Genomic DNA, 8,601 nt, shown 5'->3' with positions numbered 1-8,601 from the left:
CATACAACTCGCCATCTATGGCCTTGAGAAATGAATCCCTTTCTACCTTTCAGTCCATAGCATCCACAAAAAGAAGCCTCTGATCTGCTACAGATCATTTCCTAGAAGATAATCTCTCACCATCACCAAATCTTTGCAATCAACAGGGTATTTGGATCTTGTTTATTTCATTTCTCCACTATTCCCTCCCCCCCCCCCCCCAGATGGCCATTTTACAATAGCAATCCAACAGTAAGAATGCTGTACAAAACTTCTTACATATGTAAGACTAGACTGGTGGTAGCTCTAGAACGGAAAGGGACCAGGGCGTGGGTGGTCTGGCCTAGCAGTCACAGTTGCACAGGCATCCACCAGTCAAGGGCAGCCACGAGGCAGTAGTCAGCAAGCAGGGATCAGCATAATTGCTAGAGCTGGGATCAATATGCAAGAGTCACGGTCAGTCAGGCCAGGGTTGGAGACCAGAGCTGGAATCAGGAGGCAAGGGGCAGGCTGGGGTCAGAGCCAGAGATCAGAAAGCAAGGTGAGGTCTGGAGTCACGGCAAGCCAGAAGTCTGCCTGGCTGCCAAGATAACTTCCTGAATCACCATCCAGAGTTAAATAGTTAGCATGGGCCAATCAGAAGTGGGATTGCAGGATGCTGTAGGTCTAGACCCTTTGGGCTGGTCTTCCTGTGGCACCTAAGCTCCTCAGTGCTCCTTGGGGGGAGAGCGGGGGGGGGGGGCGCTTTGTATGGCCTCCTGGTGGTATCTCAGCTGGCTCCCTATGAGAACATGCCACATAGGGAACATATCTGCAATCTGAGGAGAATGAACTCAGGGATTAATCAGGCTCTTCATACGGTACTGGATGGGTACCTGGGGTCAATGCTCTGCTATAGACTCCCTGTGTTACCATGAGCAAGTCACCAAATCTCATTCCATAGTGGTAAAACCAGGCTAACAGTACCCCTGACCAGCCAACAAAATGGGTCTTCAGATGCTTCTACAGGGAAAGCTCTTAGTCTATAGGCAATCCCCTTCAATTGGCTGCCCTGCCTCCTTTTCCCACCTCCTGGGGAAGGGCAGCCAGTCAGAAGTGCTGCATGTGTTATGGGATAGATAGCCTGTTTGCTCTGCAGAGATGGCAGGCAGAGCTCTCCCCCACTCCTTAGGAGCTGACACGTTTTTCACAGGAGGGGGAGGGGATGCACAATTATTGCAGCAGCTCGGCTCTGTGAAAGGGAGGGCGGGAAAGCAGCAACTGAGCCAGTTTTCCAAAGGGGAGGTTGAAGAAGTGACCATCAGGCTGAAGCTCACCCCGCTGCAGGGCACTTGCATGGGACCTTATGCACTCCTAAGTCACATACTGCCTGCTGGCTGGCACACAGGGGGCACTGGCAGAAGAACAGGTTTGGTTCCACCACACAAGGAGTCAGGACAGATTTTAGGAGAACTGCCGCAGAGATGTGCAGCCCCTGTGCAGCATGAAGCTCAGTCCCTGAGTGGGTCACTACATGCCAGCAAACCAGGGATCATTCCCCACCCCCCCATGCAGCATTTCTTCCTCAGACATCGCCCCACCACTCACCCCAGCTATGCAGGCTATGTGCTAGAGTTCACAGGACTTAAGGCCTACATAGGCTCTCTTCTGGGCACTTCAACCAGCATGAATACAGAATCCACACGATGTTTTTGTAGGGAAGTCCTATCCACCCATCTAGGTTCTTACCTCTCTCTCGTCATTACGCTGGAGGTGCTCAATACTGACCGCACCCAAGTGCCTTGGTCCTCCCATGTTCCCACTGTACAGGAAATGTGATGATTTCCTTGCTGCTTGGCCAGATCTGCGATGAAGTCTCTGTGGGAAACACGACAAGACATCAAATGGAAAAGACAAAATGTGGCTGTATAATTAGGTGGCAGCACATGTCCTGACAGATAATTACAGTGATAAAGCATGCCATATGCTTGGCTTTCTATGTAAATCTTCCTAGGCCAGCATCGCTACAGAGTATTTTATAACATACGCTAGTCCCTTATGTTTGCTCCATTACTACCGTTCGTTGCCAAGTTCCAAATGTTTAACACAATTAACCTCTGACCTTTCACTGAAAAGCTTCAGTATGTTCAAAATAAAGCCAGCACCAGTGGCCCGTCCCCCAGCAGATACTCCTCCAGTGTCTGGTCCAGGGCACAGAGACCCTCCAGACGAGCCGGATTAAATCTCAACCTGCTCAGACACACGCATGCGAAGCAGCCGGCCAGTGGATGCAGGGTAATCACCCCTTTATTTTCAGGCCCTGAGGGCACTAAGAGCAGGTGCAGCTACATGTGTCAAATAAACAAAGTTCAGCTCAAATCCCTGCTGTCCTATAGTGTCTTCTGCCCTTGCCCCACTTCTCTGTCCGTCTCGGGGAGGCTGCCGTTTGCAGCGTGTGGGAGAGGATCCCGAACGCCCCAGCACACAGCCCAGGCCTTCCGGGACTAGGAAGCCCATGATTTTTCCTGTGTTCGTGCTGGAATATTCTGAAGGATCGTGGTGCAGATTGTGACTGGCTCCTGCATGCTGTGGAGAAGAGGGGGCTGGTAGGGAGCAAAGATCCTCCCCTGACCTGTGCACTGACCACGGACAAGCGCAGTTCCTGGGCTTGGGGGAAGTGCAGGATCTGCTCTCTCTGTGTGGCCCCCATCCTGAGCACAGATCATTACCAAGTGGGTGGGGAAAGGCAGGGAGGAGGCGCAGTCCCAGCCCTGCTCTATGCCCCCTCCACACTGACCCACAGAGCTGGCCAGGAATGGAGTGAAGATGAGCAGGCTGTTCTGGGTCCTGCAGCGTGCACACGCCCCCGGAGCTCCCTAAAGACCTGCCTTACCCAGCACAGTCCTTCATGGAGCGCCCCCTTGGGCAGAGGAAACCCCTCCCTAGAGAGATGAAGGGTCTCCTTGGTGCAGGCATTGAATTGGGACTCAGGAGATGTGGGTTCAGTTCCCAGCTGGGGCACAGAGGCTGTGTGATCTGAAGGGAGTCCCATCGTCTATCTGGGCTCAGTTTTCCACCTGCCAAACACTTATATACAGTCTGTACTTACGTGGCCCCGGAACTGCAGTGTCCAAAGTGTTATGAAATCGTATCCTCCCCGCACCTCTGTGAGTCAGAGAAGGGCTGTTATCCCCACTGGGCAGATGGCCGACCAAGGCACCAAGCGAGTAAGGCTACACGCTGGGAAGAGTCACTCCCAACTCAGGTAGACATACAAGCACTAGCATGGGAGTGGCCAGGTGCATACCTGGGGAGGAGGTGGGGATTGTGTTCTGGCTGCTAGCCCAAGCCATCACTATGTCCTTGCACCCACACACAGTCATTGCTAGATGCTACCTTGGGAAGAGCTAGTGTGTGTACCTCAACCAGCACTGGGAGTCACAACTCCCAGCTGCAGTGTAGATGTGGACCCTAAGTCAGCGTTTCTCAAGCTTTTCGATACTGGCTTGCCGCCTCCCTCATAGACTGTGTCAGGGAGATCTCAGGGACCGGCACCTGTCCGATCATTGAGAAACGCTGCCCTAAGTGACTTGCCCAAGATCACATAAGAAGCATGTAACAGAGCAGGGAATAGAACCTGGGTCTAATAAATTGTAGGCTAGCGCCCTAGCCACTGGGCCAACTTTCCACCCCTCCTTTGGGCCATCTTGTCCTTTTACATTGCAAGCTCTTTGGGGCAGGGACTATATATTTCTATGTGGATGTGCAATACCCAGCGCAACGGGACTCTGAGCTCAGTGGGGTGGGGTGGGGCAGGCTACTGTAATACAAATTATAAATAGATAATACCACCAGCAGGATCAGGGAGGTGCCATTCTGCACTGTGCCCCATACAGGGCTGTAGTTAAATGACCCAGGATACGACCCGCAGAAGAGCTCTATGTGGCTTGAAAGCTTGTCCCTCTCACCAACAGAAGTTGGTCCAATACAAGATATCACCTCACCCACCTTGGCTCTCACATTCTAGCCCTACATTTTAAATTCTTCCCTCCTCTTAAATACAGTGTAGCCGCCTCGGGGAACTCGCTTCTCAACCTGTTTCAAATTAAGAGACCCGACGCTCAGAGAGATTTTCTGAACTGTTGTCCTCCGGCACGTTCCTTTTCTTCCAGGGACGTGGCGCGACCCGTCTTTCCCCTCACCAAGTGCTCAAAGAAAAAGAACACGAGGCTCCTGTGAACATGGAGAACGAGAGCAGGGTTTTGAGCAACTCCTTTTTGACGAGATTGAGTAACAGAGCAGCCATACAAGACCCCAAAGGCATTCTATATATCTAGGCAGTAGCTGCCTGCAGCACTACAATAGCCTCGAGCCAAGTAACATACAACAAACCTATGATTGAACCAATTATTATCCGCTCTCATTCCCATCTCCGGCTCACAAACTTCGCCTCATCTTTGACCGGGTGCTGTCATTCCCCCGTATCCAGTCGCCTGCTACGTCCTGTCACATCTTTCTCTCTTGCCCAGGTCTTGGTCATTATACGCTCCTCCTCTCCCCTCCTTCAGTCCGCCCAGAATGTACGGCCCAGCCACCTTTGGGTAGGTCGACACTGCGATAAAAAAACCCACGGCACTGAGGCTCGCAGGACTAAAAACTGCAGTGTACATGCTTGGCCGTGGGCCCGGGCTCTGAGACCCACCCTATCACGGGCTCTGAGACCCACCTCACTGCAATTTTATAGCCCCGCAGCCCGAGCCCAAGTCAGCTGACTCCGGCCAGCTGCAGCCATGTCACGGCTCTTTTATCGCAGCGTAGACAGACCCTTCCTCCACCATTACACCATCCGTCTCCTGAATCCCGGCATTAGCTTAGTGCATCACATTCAAGCCTCCCACTCGGCCCTTCATGGGGCCTACATAACCTTGAAAGACAAGCAGCGAAGAGGAGATCGTGTACAATTCAGAATAGCAGCAAGAACGAGAGCAAACCTGCCCCGTCCAAACTCCAGGGCTGCAATCCGAGGAGGGCCCGCAGCGCAAGTAGACATATCGATGCTAGTTTTACCCACGCTAGCACAGCTAGAAATAGCAGGGTAGACGCACACAGGGTGGCCTGGGTGCATTTTCGCATTGCGAGCCCATGCTGAACCCCGGGTTGCCACATTGTCCCTGCTATTTTTAGCTATGCAAGCACAAGTAAAGCTAGCGGGGGTATGTCTACTCACACCACAGACTGCAGTTTAGACACATCCTCGGAGGGCTGGAAGAGCAGAAGACCTGTCTAGTGGAGAATAGAAGAGGCTTGTAGGAGGACAAAGCTAACATATACTTACTCCTACCTTGAGTGCAGGGGACAGGGCCGGCTCTAGGATTTTTGTCGCCCAAAGCAAAAACAATTTTGGCCGCCCCTCCCCCCCGGTTCTTTAATTACTCCACCCCCGGCCCCGCCTCAACTCCGCCCCTTCCCCAAATCCCCAGCCCTGCCTCCTCCCCCCAGGCTCTCAAGTCTGGGAGGGAGGGGGAGCAGCAGCGCGCGAAACTGCTGTTTCGCGTGCCGCAGCCGCTCGGGATCTCCCCCTCCCTCCCAGGTTTGAGAGCCTGGGAAGGAGGGCGAGTAGCGGCGTGCGAATCAGCTGTTTCGCGCGCCGTGGCAGCAGCAGCAGAGGTGAGCTAGGGAGGCTGGAGCACATTTTTAGGGGCGGCATTCTGGCGCCGGCCATGCCGCCCCTAAAAATGTGCCGCCCCAAGCACCAGCTTGTTTTGCTGTTGCCCAGAGCCGGCCCTGGCAGGGGACTAGACTAGATCACCTCTAAAGGTCCCTTCTATGAACATCCAGAGTGGAGCTGGGTGACTAACAGGTTCCTCAGTTCGCTGGCAATTCTGGAAAAAAAAAACAGGGAAAAAATTGTTTCAGGTTTAACCAAAATTTCTTTTGGTGAATCAAAAAGTACAACCCACACACACATCAAAAAACCCCACATTTTGGGGTCAATTGAAACGTTTAATTTAGATGTTCAGCATTTTTTAACATTTCTGATTTTTTTACATGAAATTGAAGAAAACCATGAATCACACAGAATTTTTTGAACCAAACAATTTGAAGCATTTTGTTTCAAAAATGTCAAAATGAAATGTTTTGGATTTTATCAGGATTTTTTTTTGTTGTTGTTAAGATTTTTTTTTTTGACCGAGACAATTTGATGAAATGGACACAAACTCGCAGAATGTTTCAGTGAAACCGAATCAGCATTTTTCACTGAAAAAAGTTGTGTGTGAAAAATGTCGCCCAGCAATAATCCAGAACGCCAGTCTGATGTGATTTAGGAATTCTTCCCCCACCATGCACAGTTCCTAACATCATGTCCCCCAGGAGGGGGCCAGCAGAAGCAATGCAGGAGTGGTGTGCTTTGCTACAGGACAAACAGACTGGGTATTTCACAGTGTGGTAACTTTTTAGAATAAAATTAATATTGCCACATAATTCTCTGTGCACTGCAGACATTAGTACAGTTGTGCCTCAGAAACTGGAGAGCCTGGCTGCATAATTTAGGTCTGAAGTGGCACATCTGGTAGTAAACAGGATTTAGGTTTAGTGATCTGGATCCTCAAATGGTGTCAACTGGTGTAGCTTCATTGGCCTCAGTAAATCTATGCCTGTTTATACCAGCTGAGGATCTGGCCTGGTATCTAGTATCTTAGGGTTTTGTTCTATCAGTGTATATCTGAACATTTTTCAGGTTAAATGATTGCCATGGCAAGGTCCTTCGTGGACTTCATGAACTTAATACTGATAGTGGCGTGTTATTCTTTACTAAGCCATCGAGCATCCATTTTTCCTCCCATTTGTTTTAACAAAACAGCTGCAACCCTCCTCCCCTTTAACAAATTTCAAGGAGAAAAATATATTGTTGTGCTAAACCCAGGCACGCCAAATTTCTGCCTGAACCTGCTTCAAAATGACAGAGTGAAACAATGCAGCCAAAAGTGACTCTTAACTAGAGCGCTGTGAAAGTGACACTACAATTTATCATGTATCTACAGAGGAGATCAAGAGAAGACTAATCTGTATGCTTGGTGTTTTGTCTTCTTCTATTGCCTCCCTCACCCCCTCGAAATCAAACAACAAAACATGTTGTTTACTTACAATTAATTGGCATCTTTTAGCCATCTGTCATCCTCGCATCCCTCTAATGCTCGCCAAGAGTCTAACTGGGTCCTGGAGGGAGCTGTAACCTTTTGTGGTTCAAACTGATACGGCTGTATCTTACTCAAAGAAAGCAATATCTAAATCCTCCAATGCAGCCTTGAAGTCACATTCATAAGGAACATAAGCCAGAACTGATTTGTCATGTCTCCTCACCGAGCAATAAGGGACGGATTATCTCACTAACATGCTAATTCTCACAGAACGCGCCGAGCAAAACAGGATGTTAAGATCCAGGATGAGTGTTTGAAAGAGGAAGCATGGATAGCTCCTGGGATTGGTTATTGGATGTTTTGCCTTTCATCTCTAGCTCAACCAGCTCAAATTCAGGAGTGAACAAATTTATCAGCTGCCCCTTATTTTAGAACCAAATATGTCTTTGAGCACACACAAGAATGTTCCTTCCACGATAGTATACACGGCACATGCTGACAATTCTCTTGTGTACCCTCTGTTTGCATCATTGTCCTGCCTCTGGGTCCCAGAGGGTTGACAGGTACGCTGCTAATCAAATATTACAAGTTCAGTGGCTAGAAGAAGCGAGCTGATGGTTTCAGTTCGATTCCGCATCACAAAAACCACCGCCACAGTCGGTATCCATGTTGATAGTCTCAGCAAAGAAACTAAGGATACAGTGAACTTGGAGCAGCAATCACCCGCTCATCACCAGAGATAATCCTTCCACATCAGGGTTGAGCTTGTGGCTGGGGCAATGTGTTGCTGCTAACTGACCATTCTAAAACCTGCATGGTAAGGGAGACGGGGCTTGAGCCATGCAGATTCAGAGTGGATTCCTTGTGTCCTGGACCACACAGAATCAGAGGAATGTAGGACTGGAAGGGACTTTGATAGGCCATCTAGTCCAGTCCCCTGCACACAAGGCAGGACTAAGTATTTCTAGACCATCCCTTACTTGAAATTAGACGAAGGTTTCTAATCAGCTGAGGAGTGAAGTTCTGGAATAGCCTTCCAAGGGGAGCAGTGGAGGCAAAAGACATATCTGGCTTCAAGACTAAGCTTGATAAGTTTATGGAAGGGATGGTATGATGGGATAGCCTAATTTTGGCAATTAATTGATCTTTGACTATTAGCGGTAAATATGCCCAATGGCCTGTGATGGTAGCAACATTCAGAAGAAAATCGTCTCCCACACTCCTGAACAATGGGCAGGACTGATATCACCCTGCTGATTTAGTCTGTTCTGTTACTGTTTTTCCCAGGTTGTGGTTCAGACATAAAGTTACTTGCTGCAAGTTATCTAAAAATTTGAACCAAGGAGAAGGTCTGGTTGGGGGGTTCTGCAGGTCTTATCCTTAGCTGCTTGGGCTGGCGTTGGTGCTTGCAGGAGGGAAGCCACACACCACTGGAGAAGGAAATGCATGACAAGAATATTTTTGTTACAGTAGCTTTGTTTCAAGTTTCTATAGCTACCAGAGG

General features: G+C 49.6%; 1 long non-coding RNA gene across 1 annotated transcript; it reads right to left on the bottom strand.

Moving 5' to 3' along the window:
• Positions 1 to 3,827: 3,827 nt before the first annotated feature.
• On the bottom strand, positions 3,828 to 7,310 carry LOC117877320. Its single transcript, XR_004645684.1, has 3 exons — positions 7,105 to 7,310; positions 5,768 to 5,840; positions 3,828 to 4,166 (listed from the first exon to the last, which is right to left on the bottom strand). It is a non-coding gene; the product is annotated as an uncharacterized LOC117877320 (long non-coding RNA).
• Between the last annotated feature and the right edge of the window lie 1,291 nt (positions 7,311 to 8,601).

Source organism: Trachemys scripta, chromosome 4 (assembly GCF_013100865.1).
Source record: "Trachemys scripta elegans isolate TJP31775 chromosome 4, CAS_Tse_1.0, whole genome shotgun sequence".
Lineage (NCBI taxonomy): Eukaryota > Metazoa > Chordata > Testudines > Emydidae > Trachemys > Trachemys scripta.
The sequence above is the reverse complement of the archived record's forward strand: the minus strand, read 5'-3'. Positions and strand labels throughout refer to the sequence as shown.